Source organism: Plecotus auritus (genome assembly GCF_963455305.1).
Source record: "Plecotus auritus genome assembly, chromosome: 9".
In the NCBI taxonomy this organism is placed as follows: Eukaryota; Metazoa; Chordata; class Mammalia; order Chiroptera; family Vespertilionidae; genus Plecotus; species Plecotus auritus.
In genome coordinates this window covers 123,532,786-123,548,633 of record NC_137783.1, presented here as the reverse complement: position 1 = coordinate 123,548,633, position 15,848 = coordinate 123,532,786, and the positions used below count along the sequence as shown (strand labels likewise).

At 45.1% G+C, this 15,848-nt stretch overlaps 1 protein-coding gene across 7 annotated transcripts in view; it reads left to right on the top strand.

Annotated features, from left to right (window-relative positions):
* PLEKHA7 (pleckstrin homology domain containing A7) overlaps nucleotides 1–15,848 on the top strand; it is a 207,906-nt gene that overhangs the window by 60,581 nt on the left and 131,477 nt on the right. The window lies entirely within an intron of this gene.

The following is a 15,848-nucleotide window of genomic DNA, read 5'->3' as shown; positions in this document are numbered from 1 at the left end:
ATGAAAAAGCAAAGACACTGTGTTTACTAGATTTATTTGCTCTTTTTTTTTTTTTTTTTTTTTAAAGATAATTATCTTAAGAAAAACTAACAACATCCTGGTTATGTCAGGCAATTTAGTTGTGTTTAAAAGAACTATTTCCGCCCTAACTGGTTTGGCTCAGTGGATAGAGCGTTGGCCTGCGAACTGAAAGGTCCCAGGTTCGATTCCGGTCAAGGGCATGTACCTTGGTTGCGGGCACATCCCCAGTAGAAGGTGTGCAGGAGGCAGCTGATCGATGTTTCTCTCTCATCGATGTTTCTAACTCTCTATCCCTCTTCCCCAGTAGAAGGTGTGCAGGAGGCAGCTGATCGATGTTTCTCTCTCATCGATGTTTCTAACTCTCTATCCCTCTTCCTTCCTATCTGTAAAAAATCAATAAAATATAAAAAAATAAAAATAAAAATAAAAAATCAATAAAATATATTTTAAAAGAACTATTTCCTGAGCATTTACTAGCCTGGAGCACCTGCTGGCCACCAGAGGGCAGAAGAGATGAGATGTTGCTTCCCCTTTCCCAAAAGTAGCCCAGTTCTTTCATTCCCTTAAAGTGCCTACTATGTGCCGGACACTGTGCTAGGGCCTGGAGATACAGGGCTGAGAAGAAGACGCAGTGGTCCTTCTCCTCCTAGAAGCTTTAGCCCAGACGGGAAGACGCGTGCTGAGTAAGTAACTTTAGGGTCCTGATTGGTTGTGAAGGGGAGACAGACCCACACAGACTGCATGGCGGTCCTTCCCGACCCTTCTTGCCCAGCCCCCAGTGGCCATGGCTTTGGTTTGGCAAGCCTGGCACCATTGTCGGATCTCTTGGGTTTCTGGCTCACTTCCTGTGGGATGTCTGGGTCTCATCAGATCCTGGATGTCAGGGACATGCAGCTGGTCTTTGTCGCCTCGTCCTGGTCGATGAATCTCTGCCCAGCAGCTCAGGGAAATCCCCAGCCCTTTCACCCCACACACGTCTGTGTGCCAGGGCAGCCTTTCCCTGTTCATAATCTTCGCAGCAAACCAGGAATCCTGTGGCTCGTGATAGAAGGCAGGCCCAGAGGGATAAGAGGGACAGGCCTAGGTGTTGCCAAGCTGGCTAGCCTGGGGAACCCGAGGGAAGAAAAAGGGGATATACAGTGGCCTTGAATGAGCTGCTTTATGAGAGTGGCTTTTTTAAAAAAAAAAAATTCATGTTTTTTAGAGCAGTTTTAAGTTCACATCAAAACTGAGCAGAAGGTGAGGAGATTTCCCACATAACCTACCCCCACTTAGACACAACCTCCCCCATTTGGACACATATATAATGACTTTTAGACGGTCTGGAGGGTTTTCAACCTAGATTTTGTGACTCTTCTATGCTCTGCAGTGTTCCTTAAACTTTAGGCATTCCTTCCACCTCTGCATTTTTTCAGGGGCCATGTAGTATTTTTCTTTAACTTGACTCACTTACAAAAACAAAAACCCACTAAGGTGAATTAAAAAAAAAAAGTTTATATTCATTCTTATTACCCTTCATAGCTCTTATCTACATTATAGACAACTATTATTTATGGCATTTATCTTTTTTCAAGTGTTCTTACCACGGTGCCGTCTTGGGCACCCTCAGGTATTTGCTCCATTCTTAGGGAGAGTCTGCCTGTGAAGTTCATGAGTGGACTTTCAGGAGGTCCTTGAATCTCCTAAAAATGTCCAGTATTGTGTTTATGTATTTGTTTTTTCCTTGGGGAGATAGTTTTCATCCTGTAGAGGGGGCCAGAGCTAAAAAAGGAGAGCCACCATTTGCAGTTCTTGGAATTACGTCTAATAATTATTTATGAAGATTTCATCTTCCTGGGAAGAGGGATGGAGTTTTCTACAAGATATGGACTTTTTACTCATAGAACATTTTTTAAAAAAATGAGGTGCAGATAAGTTGCAAATTGAAAGGGGGAAAATGGCAATGGCCCCTCCCACATCTCCTTCTCATCTCTATTCTGCTTTAACCTTCAACATGTGGACGTTTAATTCATCATAAGAGGAGAGTGACTTTGTGTTGTATTGTCTGATGAATGATTTGTATGTATGTGTTGTGCCCTTTCAGAGGTACAAAAGGAAAATGCCAGTTATATATTTAATGAGTTGCCTGCTAAACGGAGACAATTGGGGGGAAGGGGAAGGGGAGGGAAGTGGTGGGAACACTTGTCCAGGAATATCCAGAATGTAGGTTCACTACAAATATAGGTCAGTGAATGTTTCAGAGAAAAATGAGCAAAAGGACAACTGCTTGTTAGGGCAGAACTCTAACGTGATAAAGTGGCTCTGGTGGGAAAGCAGGATTGTGTAGATCACACAAATCACACGGAATGCTCTGCTTGGATAAAATTGGAGTAGCCATGTGTCTTTCTCTGCTTTTGGGATAGCACACTGGGCAGAGACACAAAGGGCACTCTGTTAATTCTTTCCAGCTCAGCCCCTTAGCCTTAGAGTATTAATAAGTCTCTATTTGTATCCTTCCACCGAAGCTTCACGAACCCTAGATGCAATAAGATAGAACTAGGGGTTTGAAATCAGGACTAGAGAAAGGAAAAGAGGAAGGAGACAAAGGGGAATGGGGAAAATCTTCTATCTACACTAATAAAAGAGTAAGATGCAAATTGACCATACATTTGCGACACCCACCAGCCAATCAGGAGTGAGTATGCAAATTAACCCAACAAAGATGGTGGGTTAATTTGCATACGCAGGCACCGAGCAGTGGGGCATTCCACACTGCCCCAGCCGCTCCGGGCCTCTGGGCAGCATGGGAAGGCAGAAAGGCGGCTCTGGCCGGAGCAAAGGTGGTGCTGGCAGCCAGGGGAAGGAAGGCCCATTCTTGCACGAATCTTTGTGCATCAGGCCTCTAGTATATATATAAAAGCCTAAGCAACCATATGACCAGTCACTATGATGCGCATTGACCACCAGGGGGCAGACGCTCAATGCAGGAGCTGCCCCCTGGTGGACAGTGCACTTCCACAGCCAACCTTCCGTGGTCCTCCCCCTGGCTGGCCAACCTCCCGCAGTCCCTCCCCCCAGACTGGGGGAAATGGCCCTGATTGCTGGTCAGGCTGAGGGACCCCACCCATGCGCAAATTTGTGCACTGGGCCTCTAGTAGATATATACATGCACTATTGCTGAGCTTCCCATTTGACTTGGAGCTTCCTGGCAGCAAAACCGAAAAGGGAACAGAGTAGGTTTTCTGGATTTTACTGTTAGAGAAGAAAAACATTCTAGTCATTAAGAGGAAGCTGTTTTCTAGTTTGGTCCTTTAAGTTAAATTTCTTATATAGCGCCCCCTGTAGGTGTGGAGAACAAAGTCCTCTTAAGCTTTCTTTGTCTTATTAAGCCCTCGTCATTCTGCGTCTCCTCAGACTGGGCCAATTTCCTCATTTAGGTGGCATAATACAGACGGCCATGCACCTCTCCTTTGTAGGACTCATCACAGATATGCATGTGCATATACTCAGGAGATTATTTTGAAAGCTCATCTTCTCCACTAGATTATAAGTCTAAGGAGGGCAGGGTCGTTTGAACAAATAAATAGGCAGAAGCAACCGGGGATTTTATGTGATTCTTGTAGCACTCTCAGAGACAATGAGGTCCTTCCAGGGTACAAACTTGGTCTTGTCCAGAGACCTTGAACCCCATGGTTCTCGGGATATCTCCAAGTTCATTTTATTCCACTGTACCCTTCAGAAGTTGTTAATAATAATCATAACAACTCCAGTGTCTGTGCACCTGCTCTACGTCCAGTCCTGCAGTCGGCACTTGGTACACGTAGCTGCTGGTCCTTCTGGATGAGGGAGCTGAGGCTGGGGGAGGGAAACGGCTTGCCCAAGGTCACGTAGCTGGTAAGAGTCGGAATGCAGGTCTGCCTGACTCCAGAGCGCATGCTCTTTCCTTGGTGCCTGCAGTGTCTGAACCTGAGCCACAAGTGTCTGTGTGAATTATGGCTTCTTATCTCTTGGCAATTAGAGCTGCGCAGCAAGGGTATTCCTGGCACAGGCCGTGGCTGCTTTCTGACAGCTGTTACATTCCGAGGGAAGAAAGCCCACACCTGGGGTTGGCCCGGGCAGTCTCAGAACTCATTTCCCCTGTGTTTTGCACACAGAGAATGTGTTTATTGCTCTTGTCCCACTGTATCCTGACGTGCAGGCATATGAAAGTTGAATATCATTTTCATAAAAGTCACAAGGGAGAAAGGGAGAAGAGACCAATTCTGTCGTCTCAGGGAATAATTGGATTTGCCCAGTGATTGGGGGCGTGAGGGTGAGACATGGCAACATGCCAGGAAGTACTTTGACGGTGCATTTGATTACGAATTTGTCAGGCGTGTATTTTTAATTACTTTGTGCCTGTTGTCATTATTTTAATAGAGACCTAATATTTAGAATGGGGCTTATTATTATATTAAACTTTCTCTATTCAGCAAGACCAGCAAATGGGATAGTCCCATGGCTCAGTGTTGCCACCTACCGTGTACTGCATGGAGTGCCAGTCTTCAAAGGCTAAGAAGGCAATGAAACACATTTCAAACTGCAACCAGGCATAATTTGATCTGCCTGTTCTTCCAGAAGGTTGCAAGTCCTCAGGGTGAGCATTATAAGCATCTGTCATCACTGCTTGCTCCAGAGCGCCAAGATATTGGTTCCAGTGACTTCTGGTGGTGGAAAACGCTAGTCAGAAATACCTCTTTTCCTTTGCTCCCTTGAGAATGAGCCCTCTCAAAAGCATTTGCTGCCTACACACGGGGAGCTGAATAATTGCTGCATTCAGGTTTATGTTAGAGTGTTCCGGAAGAAGGCACTTAAGGGGCTATTTGTAAATGTGATAAGGGTTTGGTTCTATCTTTGGCCCACGAGTCTCAGTAAGGATTTTGGCTCCTGTCAGTGATTTAGAAAACCTAATCATTTCATGCCTCTAAAATTGTATTCCCGAACTGCTGGCCATTTCATACTCTAAGCTTGCCGCTGCATGTAGAAGGACACCTGGGAAGAGCAGTGGGCTCTGGCACGCCTGGACCTCTCCACCCCAGGAAGGACTGACAGACCCCAGCTTTGTTTGGGGATAGATTTCCGTTGGGTCATATTCCGATTTCCTTCTGTGGCTTTGACAAGTCTGATTTGGAAGATGAAGTAGCACAGTTATTGACTGGTGCCCTGGTTTGTACAGTAAGAACCACAAAATCATCCACACACAGGTAGGAGATAAGATTTCACCCACTTTCCCTATAAATTATTACTTAGGCAATTTGGGACAGAAAAATATGAAAAATGAAGGTGCTGGTTATTACTATACTCGTTTTTTTAAATATAGGAGATCAAAAATTTAGTGTTTTACACGATTATTTAGGGTATTTCTTCTGATTAATATCCATAATAAAAAACCTTTATTGATTAGATGGATCTGAAAGTTTCATATACAGGAATGCCAAGACTGTGCTTTATCCTAGTCTGCAGTGGATTCGAGGCAGCTTATGGGATAGGGATAAAAAATAAAAAAAGAAATAAAACAATCAGCACCAGCAAGAGTATACATTATGTTAGGAGATGAAGCCTAAGGAGACAAGGAGAATGAGAACAGCCTGGTACTATTTCTGTTAAGCTGAAAAGCCATTTCATTGGACAAGTTGATGTAGCCATTTTTTTAAAGCCCCTTGGAAGCTGTTCTCGGGTTTGGAAAGCTCTGTGTAAACACGGCTGCTTCATGTTCCTGACATTTCAGCTAAACTTTAAATAAAAATTGCCTCTCTCCCCCGCGTCGCACCCCGCCGCCCCCCAGCCAAACTCTACCTGACCTCCAGCACACACCCACTTCCTCAGAGCCAAGGAGGTGTCAATACTGAAAGTATTTTATCAAGCGAGGTTGCTATTTTACTGGAAAGGTTGCAGCCTGGATGCCAGCCGGGCATTGGGGGAGCCTGAATGTGGGAGGCTTATTTTGGAAACCCTTTCATTATCATTGCTCCGTGAGCAGTTCCAGGGACTCACACCAGAGAGGCTTCGATGATAGGGGGACTGAGAAAAGGAGTGTTGAGTGGAAGAGTCGGGCAGAAGTCCCCTTCTCACAAGCCGGCAGGATGTCCGATAACCTTCCTTCTGTGGTTGCTATTTCCAGCCTCTCCTCCAGGACCTCCAGCCTCTGCGTTGCCTCCTGGAGACCTGGCATGCTGGAGGTCATCTTGAAAGAATGCTGTTCCCAGGGGCTCCCAGGAAGCTGGCTTAGAGGTTAGGCTGGGACGCAGACTTTTCTGCACCACAGAGGGTGGGCTGAGCAGGGTGCTTAGCCTCGGGGCAAGTTGTCATCTTGTGTTGAGATGCGGTTCTGTTCTTGCTAGTTACAGCTAACCAGAGGGAGTCTTCTTTCCCAACCCCTAACACACCTGCACTAAGTAAGGATCACTACGTAGGATCACGTGATGGTGAGCTACCACTGATGACATCTCCAGCCCTGACTTCTCCCCTGAGTGGAGACTGCCTCAGCTCACTGCCTTCAGGACCTCTCCACTTGGACGTCTAAGAGACACTTCAAACCTAAGGTGTCCAAAACAGAGTTCTTTTAAAAAATAACTATGTTTTTATTGAATTTTTAAAGAAAGGGTGGGAGGGGGAGGGAGAAACATCGATGCATCAACATTGATCAGCTGCCTTCTGCACGCCCCCTACTGGGGATTGAGCCCACAACCCTTGCATGTGCCCTGACCTGAATTGAATCTGTGACCTTGCCGTGTATGGGTTGAAGCTCAATCAACTGAGCCACACCAGCCAGTGCCAAAACAGAGTTCTTGGCTCATTTTAATGCCTCCCTTCCCCTTGATTTGTTCTTTCCGCAGGCTTAATCATTTCAGGAAATTGCACGGGCACCCACTCTGTTGCTCACACCGAAAACTTGGGAGTCATCTTAGCTTTTTTTCTCTTCCCTTTACCCCAGTCATAAATAAATCCCATCAGGAAATCCTGTTGGCTCAGCCATCGAGACATTTTGCACAGCTGAATCCCCATCAGCATTGTCACTGTTGCCATCTCGCCAGCCACCACCCCTCTGGCCTCTTCTCCTGCAGAGGTCTCTTTTCCTAGTCTCCCCACTTCTTTTTAAAGGCATTGCAGTCAGTCCATCTGGGTTGGCATATTGGGTCCTCTACTTACTGTGACGGGCAAGTTACCTAATCTCTCTATGCCTGGGTTTTGGCATCTCTAAAATCGGGATAGTAATAGTACTCATATCAAAAGTTTCCATGACGATCAAAGGAAATCATACATATCCAGTTCTTAGGATAGTTAAGCACACATAGTTAGGCACTAAAGAAATATTAGTTTTTTATTTCTTGGCCCTGATCCTCAGCCCCCTTTGCCGCCCCCCCTCCCTCACCCCTGATAGAAGCCACAGAAGTCTTTTTTAAAAGCACATCAGATCATGGCTCTTCCATCACACAGTCTTTTCTTTAAAACCTTCCATGGCTTCCTGTGGCATTTGGAAGAGAATCTAAATTCTCACCAGGTATTACACGGCTCTACTTAATATTCGCTACCTCACTCCCCGGCTTCACCTTTTACTGGCCTCCCCAGTGGTCACTGAGTTCTAGCCTCACCGTCCTTCCTTTGCAGGTGTGTACTCTGTTTGTTCCTACCTATTCGCATGCCTAACATGTTCCTCCCCTAGGTCTCAGTTTAAATACATTAGTTTAAACCTAAGGCGGTTTCTATAAATACCCTGAAACCCCATATCATGCTATATGACTGCTTTATTTCCTTCAGAACACACATCAATCTCTAAAATGGTTTGTCTCCTATCTGTATTTTTGTCCGTGTCTCTTTTGCTACTACTGTATGTCCTGTGCCTACGATGCTTGACTTGTAGAAGGCCCTAATAAATGTTGATTCATTGAATGAATGAGAGCCACCATTTGTTTAGTACCTGCTATGCATCATACACTTCATCTTCATAATACTGTGGGTAGATGTTTTTAATCCCATTTTAGAATTGAGAAAGCAGTGGCTCAGGGAAGAGAAAACGTATCCAAGGCCACCCAGCCAATAAGTGGGTAAGCCCAGATTTTAACTCAGGTCTGGTGGAGTCCATGATGTTTTTTTTTTTTTTTTTTTAATATATTTTATTGATTTTTTACAGAGAGGAAGGAAGAGGGATAGAGAGTTAGAAACATCGATGAGAGAGAAACATCGATCAGCTGCCTCCTGCACACCTCCTACTGGGGATGTGCCCGCAACCAAGTTACATGCCTTTGACCGGAATCGAACCCGGGACCTTTCAGTCTGCAGGCTGACGCTCTATCCACTGAGCCAAACCGGTTTTGGCAGAGTCCATGATGTTTTTAGTTTATATCTGTACAAGGCGAGACTAGACATGTATCAAAAGTATACCATTCTTGCCCTAGCTGGTTAAGTGCAGTGGATAGAGCATCGGCCTGTGGACTGAAGGGTCCTGGGTTCGATTCCAGTCAAGGGCACATGCCTGGGTTGCAGGCTGGATCCCCAGTAGGGGGTGTGCAGGAGGCAGCCAATCAATGATTCTCTCTCATCATTGATGTTTCTATCTCTCTCTCCCTCTCCCTTCCTCTCTGAAATCAATAAAAATAATATTAAAAAAGTATACCATTCTAATCCTTTTAAAAGAGACCAGTTTGCCCTGGCTGGGTGACTCAGTTGGTTGGAGTGCTGTCCCGTACACCAAAAGGTTATGGTTAGGGTACATATGTAGGTTGTGGGTTCAATCCCCAGTCAGAGTGCTAATGGGAGGCCCCTGATCGATGTCTCTCTCTCTCTCTCTCCCCCTTCCTCTCTCTCTAAGATCAATAAAAACATATTCTCAGGTGAGGATTTAAAAATAGGTTCCAGTTTTAGAGGACTTCCTGTGTGCTAAGTGGTTCCTTTACTTGTATTTTCCCTTTTCTGGCATTCTTCACGCCCTGGTTTTGTTGTAATTTTGTTGAGATTTCGTTTTGTTGAGTTTTCACAAGAGGTATCAAATGAGTTTACTCTGCTACAATTATGAACTGATTTAAGCCTCTTTGGGTGAGGCCTGCTAGAAGGGAAGGGAAGACAGGAGTGTTAGGTCCTCCTGGCCCTTTAGCTTTGAATGTCTCACGGTGTGGGCTCCGGACACAAGCAGCTGAAACACCTGGGTGCTTGCTAAATGCAGATTCCTGGGCTCACCCTAGACTTCTGACATGACAGTCTCTGGGGATGGACCCCTGGACTCTGCTTTTTTTTTTTTTTTTAATATATTTTATTGATTTTTTACAGAGAGGAAAGGAGAGGGATAGAGAGTTAGAAACATCAATGAGAGAGAAACATCGATCAGCTGCCTCTTGCACACCTCCTACTGGGGATGTGCCTGCAACCAAGGTACGTGCCCTTGACCGGAATCGAACCCGGGACCTTTCAGTCCGCAGGCTGACGCTCTATCCACTGAGCCAAACCGGTTTCGGCTGGACTCTGCTTTTTTAAACAATCACCTGAAGTTTTTCTAATTAAAATGGATGTTTGAAGATCACTGGTCATAGACAGGTGCTCTAGCTAATTGGGTGTTTTGTTCTTGCTTTAAAAAAAAAATTCTGTAACTCAATACAGGGGTGGGCAAAAAGTAGATTTACAGTTGTGAGTATGTGAAACACAGAGTTTATTCTTGTATTTTTATTTATTGAGTTATTGTATTATTATTATTTTCACCTACTTTTGCCCACCCCTGTATATTTACTTATTATTCATTTTCTCAAAGCTTTCATGTGGGTGGCTTTTGTTGGTCTCTGACTGTGGAGCAAATAGGCTTTTTTCCCATCCTGATCCTTAAGTTCCAAGTCCCAGGCCCAAGTTGGTTTCCTTGGTCAGTGTGTTTGTATTTCCCATTGATGTGAAGCAGGTGCCTCATATCTGTCCCCAAGCTGCTGCCTGGCTGTGGAGGGCTGGCCTGCTCTCAAGGGGCCTGGATAGTTGTACGAGAGTGCACCTTCTGATGCATCTGGCCTGTTATTTTTAAAAATCATGTTTGTTCCTGTGACTTCCTTCCCAGAAATAATCCTGGAATCATCAAAATTCCTAGCCCTTGATGTCTGTGCTTTTCTCCCCTCTGTTCACTCTAAACAAAGGCCCCATGTTTTAATAGACACCGTAACAGTAAAATTAGCTTTATTAGACTCTAGGTGGCTTTAAAATGTAACCTAATGGCAGCTCTGGCTCGCCTGGAAGTCATGTGTTTTATTTTGAGCAGAGAATTTGGGAAGTTGCAATGCCTGGTAGGGGATTACGTGATTATTGAATTAGAGTGGCAAATAAGACAAGCATCCCTCATCCTTTGATCCTGCCCTGGTGGTTGTTTTGAGAACCTGGGTCCCCAGCTTGGAGTTTTAATCTCACCCGCCTTCTGTCCTTGCCTTAGGAGTTCCTGAGTTATGCCCCTAGAGAAAGTCAGCACAGCTCTTTTTGCCACCTCAGCTCCCTCACTTGGTTTCTGAGCACTCTAGGTTCTTGGAAAGCTTGAGATATGAGGCAAATTGCTGTTTACCAACCTTGTGCCAAAGGATCCACAACTAACCAGTACACCCCAACCCCCAAGTCCCAGCATATATTTTCATTAAATAACACCCTACACAGAAATGATGCTGTTCACTTTGTCTTAATGAACCAAAACCAAGGTTCGGCTGCCTGCTGCCACGAAAGCCAAACTAGTGAGACAGGTGCTTGTGAAAAAGGAAAGAGGTTTATTCAAGTGTTAGCCACCTGAGAAGATGGGGAACTCTTGTCGCAAAGCCCATCTCAACATCTCAGTTTAGGTAGAGGTTTTTATAAGAATAGAGAGGGAAAGCAGAACAAAGAAACCAAGGAGAGGGGGTTGAAAAGTTCTCTACACCCTGGCTGGTATGGGTCAACAATTAGAATGTCCGTTCAAGCACCAAAGGGTCATGGGTTAAATTCCCGGTCAAGAGCATGTACGTGGGTTGCAGGTTCAATCCCTGGCCTTGGTGAGGGTGCATGCAGGAGGCAACCAATTGATGTGTCTCTCTCATATTGATGTCTCCCTTTCCCTCTCCCTCTGTCTCTCCCTCTCCCCTCTCCCCTCGCCCCTCACCCTTCGCCCCTCGCCCTCACAATGGAAAAAATATCCTTGGTGAGGATTAAAAAACCAAACAAACAAAAAATGAAACTAAAAAGTTCTCTACGTGTAGGCTAGCATAGGCTAGCACAGTCCATTCCAATAATGATCTCGAAACTGGTCAAGTGATGGTCTGGTGTGCATCATCCTGGTCTTCGTCATCCTGGTTCTACATCATTCTGGTTCTATGGTTGAAGGTCAGCAAATTTCCCAGAACTGGGATGACTGAAGGTCGGAGTCTATATCTTCTGAAACTAGTTCCTAGGATTCTTACACAAACATGCTGTTTATCTACAAGCTACATATTAGAGTCAGCATTTACAGAAACAATGTCAAAAGAATGGTGGGGTGAGTTACAATTTCCCATTGTTATATTAGTGCCTTTGTATCCACCCCCTTAAAAGAAAAGTAGAGCCTCCCTCAGAGGGAAACGGAGGCACAGATTGTCCCAACTAGTTACTGGCTGAGCCCAGTATGGCCTATTCTTTTTCTACTGGACCTTGTGGTCCTTGCCAATGTGTTTGGTGGCACTACCAGGTCTTGGAAAAGCAGGTTGAATAGTTTTTTCAACCTCCTTAGGACCAAGGGTATATGCCTTACATGTTCTCAGCTTATTAAGAACTAGAGGCCCAGCGGGCGATTGAAATCATGCGAGGAGGTGCCCCGCCTCCTGCCGTGCGAGGGGGCACCCCACGGGGGGCTGGGATTCGTACCTGACTCACGTAGCGCCAGCCGTGGTGGGAGTCAGGCCGGACTGGCGCCGCAGGGGACCGGGACCCGCGCCTGACTCGCAGCGTTCCCCGGCCCCCCTGCCTGTGTCCACTCCAGGGCCGCCCGAGCCGCTGTGCCGGCTCTGGCAAGCCCCCCTGTCTCTGTCTCTGTCTCCACTTTGGGCCTCACCTGCTTGCGCAACCTCCTCCTGTCCGGTGGTGACCCATTACGGTGTCCTGGCCTAATTTGCATATTACCTCTTTATCTATAGAAGATATTTGGTAGAGAGTTTCAGAGGTAGGGGACAGATCCATTAGCTGATGGTCATGGCTGCTTCATTTCAGACCCTTTAGTCTAAGCTTCTAAGCATTATTATAAGCACAGCCCAGGAGGTAAATGTAAAAATAATTTTCTTGCCAGTTTTCCTGCATGGTTTCCTAGCGACGATGTACAGCCTGTCCTTGGATGTTGGGGCACCAACTGGGACAGTCTCAGAGCTTGCAGAAGGTAGTGATATGAAGGGCATGGTCAGAGTCATCCCTTTTTAAAGTCAAGACAGTTTTTATTTTTTGGAGATTTTTTAACCCACTTAGTTAAAAAAATATTTTTTTTTAATTTTTTTTTTTATTGATTTCAGAGAGGAAGGGAGAGGGGGAAAGAGATAGAAACATCAATGATAAGAGAGAATCATTGATTGGCTGCCTCCTGCACGCCCCCTACTGGGGATCGAGCCCACAACCCAGGCATGTACCCTGATCAGGAATCCAACCGTGACCTCCTGGATCATAGGTCGACACTCAACCACTGAGCCACATTGGCCAGGCTAACCCACTAATTTTTAGGCAGCATTTGTTTTCTGATGACTAAGCTAATATATGTTTATTGTCAGACAACTTGAAAATCCCAATGGAGGAAATAAAAATCCAACATTGTTAACATTTTGGTAAATATCCATCTGGTAGTCTTTTTTTTTTTTTTTTTTTTTACTTTTTCATACAGTGATTAGGTTCTAAATTCAGAATGTGAGGGGAAAAAATCTTATTAAGTCTAAATTATCCCAAACCACCATGGACAGTCATTTTTATGCACTCTAAAGTTTGGAAACCATTGAACTAGACTCAGGAAAGAACAACAGAAAAATCTATAAGAAATGAAAAGTCTTGGGGGAAAACCAATCCACCTGTAAGATTAATGGTGAGTAGATGGTGGTAAAGAATTGAACTCTGTTTCTGCCTGCCTGTCTGTAAGGTTTATTTCATTCTGTTTTAATATTGAGCTTCTATAACTTTAATATGGATTAATAGATTTATTTGTGAGGATGACATATCACAGTGGCATCATGTTTTGCTCCAGGGGGTAGGGTCTGAGTCAACCAATAAGAAAAAGGAACATCGCGACTCCATCATAGGTGCCTAAACCGTCCCCCCAACATACACACACATATGCACACACAATTGGAATCACTTGTTTTGTAACCTTGGTTTTGTTTTATTCAATATAGTAAATATCCTACGTATCATTTTTAAAGTGGCATATATTCCACTGTAACCAATCTCCTCATTTTAGGTAGAGAAACAGGTTATTTTCAATTACTTGCTGTTATAAAAATGGTGAAGTGAACATCCTTGTGGATAAATCTCTGTGTTCATCCATACTTATGTTTGAGGGTAGATTCTTACATGTGGAATCAATGGTTCAAAGGAGATGAACATTTTTAAGGTTTTTAATTCATATTGCTAAATTGTCCCCAGGAACTGTGTATGCTTCCTTCAAATTGACTGTTTCCCAGCAACACTGGACATTATCATTCAAAGGAATCTTCCACAGCATGTCTTTTTTTTTTTTTTATGATGATCCAAGGCTTCTGTTTATTGTCTGGCCAATTTATCCTGTAAAGAATAAAAGAAAGGAGGCTAAAGATAAGTGCTGGTGGCCAGGGGTTCATGTGGGAGGGAGAGTGATCAATAACAGGAAAAGGATGAGCTTGGAAATGTTTTTTTTTGTTTTGTTTTGGTTTGGTTTTGGGTTTCTTTTACTCTTGTCTCCAAGTTATCTTCATCAGACATCTAAAGACAGAATATTGCTTAGTACTTAAAGGGCATATGTAGTTTTTTATTTTTTTAAATATATTTCTTTATTGATTTCAGAGAGGAAGGGAGAGGGAGAGAGAGATAGAAACATCAATAAGAGAGAATCATTGATTGGCTGCCTCCTACACGCCCCCTACTGGGGATCGAGCCCACAATTCAGGCATGTACCCTGACCTGGAACAAACCGTGATCTCCTGGTTCACAGGTCAACATTCAACCATTGAGCCATGTCAGCCGGCAAGGCATATGTAGTTTTAAAAGCTTGTTCAATATTATAGTTTTTGATAAATGACTTGATGGCTTGCCATAGATGCTATAGGATAGGATTGACATTTGTATATTTATCCAAAAGGGAGTATGGGTTTTAAAAAAACAAGTGGGGAAACACTGTTGTAGCCCAACCCCTCATTTTAGGTAGAGAAACTGAAACCAGAGAGTGGAAGGGATTTCTGTAGAGCCACACAGCAAACTGATGATGGACTTGGAGCGAGAAGTCAAGTCTCCCCACTCCCTGTTCAGATCTCTTCCGTTGAGGTAGGAGAGCATGGTTCAGGGGAGGAGGTAAAGGATATAAAGGCCTCTTTGGACAGACATCCAGACTCTCTTCCAGGGCCGGTGAGCCGCCCCATGGCCCCTCCTGGACAAAGGCCCAGGTGTCCCCAGCATGGCAGTTCACTGCTGCTTGATCATTCCATCTGTGAATGGAGTGAGCTTACACTTTAATAGCAGGGTCTTGGTCTGAACTTTCCCTCCACCTGGATAACTTCTCTTCATGCCTCAGCCGTTCAAAGGTCACTTCCTCAGAGAAGCCTTTCCTGACTGCCAAGATAGGTTAGGGTCCCAGTGTGCATTCTCATAGCACTGCTTACCTTTAATACCCTTGTCATAATTAAATTACCTTGCTTTGTATTTACTATCTCACTCTCCCTGACTAAACGCTCTATGAGTGTAGAAATGTTGTTTATCTTCTGTTTCTCCTGGCAAAGTGGTCAGCAAACTCATTAGTCAACAGAGCCAAATATCAACAGTACAACGATTGAAATTTCTTTTGAGAGTCAAATTTTTTCAACTTAAACTATATAGGTAGGTACATTGTTATTACCTTAATTAGGGTACTTCTTCAATTGCACTGTACGTGCGCCTGCACGTGGTATTTTGTGGAAGAGCCACACTCAAGGGGCCAAAGAGCCTCATGTGGCTCATGAGCCGCGGTTTGCCGACCACTGTCCTGGCACATGCGAAGCCTTAATAAATGCTTGAATGTTTGACTATTTGGATGGATGCTGAGTGAATTAGAAGTGGGGGCTGCTGCTGTTTCTGATTGCCTGCAGAACCAGGAGAGTTGAGAGAAGAGGGAGGGAAAGGAGACCCCAAGGGCATTGAGAGAAGAGAGAGGGAAAGGAGACCCCGCTGACGCTGCTTCTATAGAAACAAGCCAGAAGGTATGGTCTGCTTTCCTGGGTGCCCCAAAGCAGTCTCCTGGGTGATGGGGTTAGCAACCATATCCAGCCAAGCATTCATTTCTGGCTTGGCAAAATGAGCCCCTGCAGTTTAGTAGGGGTGCTTAGAGAAGAGCCTCCTTGAGTCATTCTGGGGAAGAGACTTCAAGGTCAGGGCTCTCCATGGCAGGGAGTGGACAGCACCCGGGTCACCTGCAGCCTGGTCTTCATGGTCGATGGGCACGTGCGGCACCGGCTGTAAGATCTGCTGGTGGCTGGCGGGGCGCCAGAGCAGCGCTGCTGTTAGGCTGCAGGTCCTGTCCCCTCCGCCCGTCTCCCCCCCCCCCTCCCCTCCCCCTCTCCCTGCCTCCCCAGTACAGCTTGCAGCATCCTCTGCAAGCAGAGGCATGTGCTGCTCTCGGACGCGCTGTCCTGGAGCAGCGGCTGCACCTGAGGCGC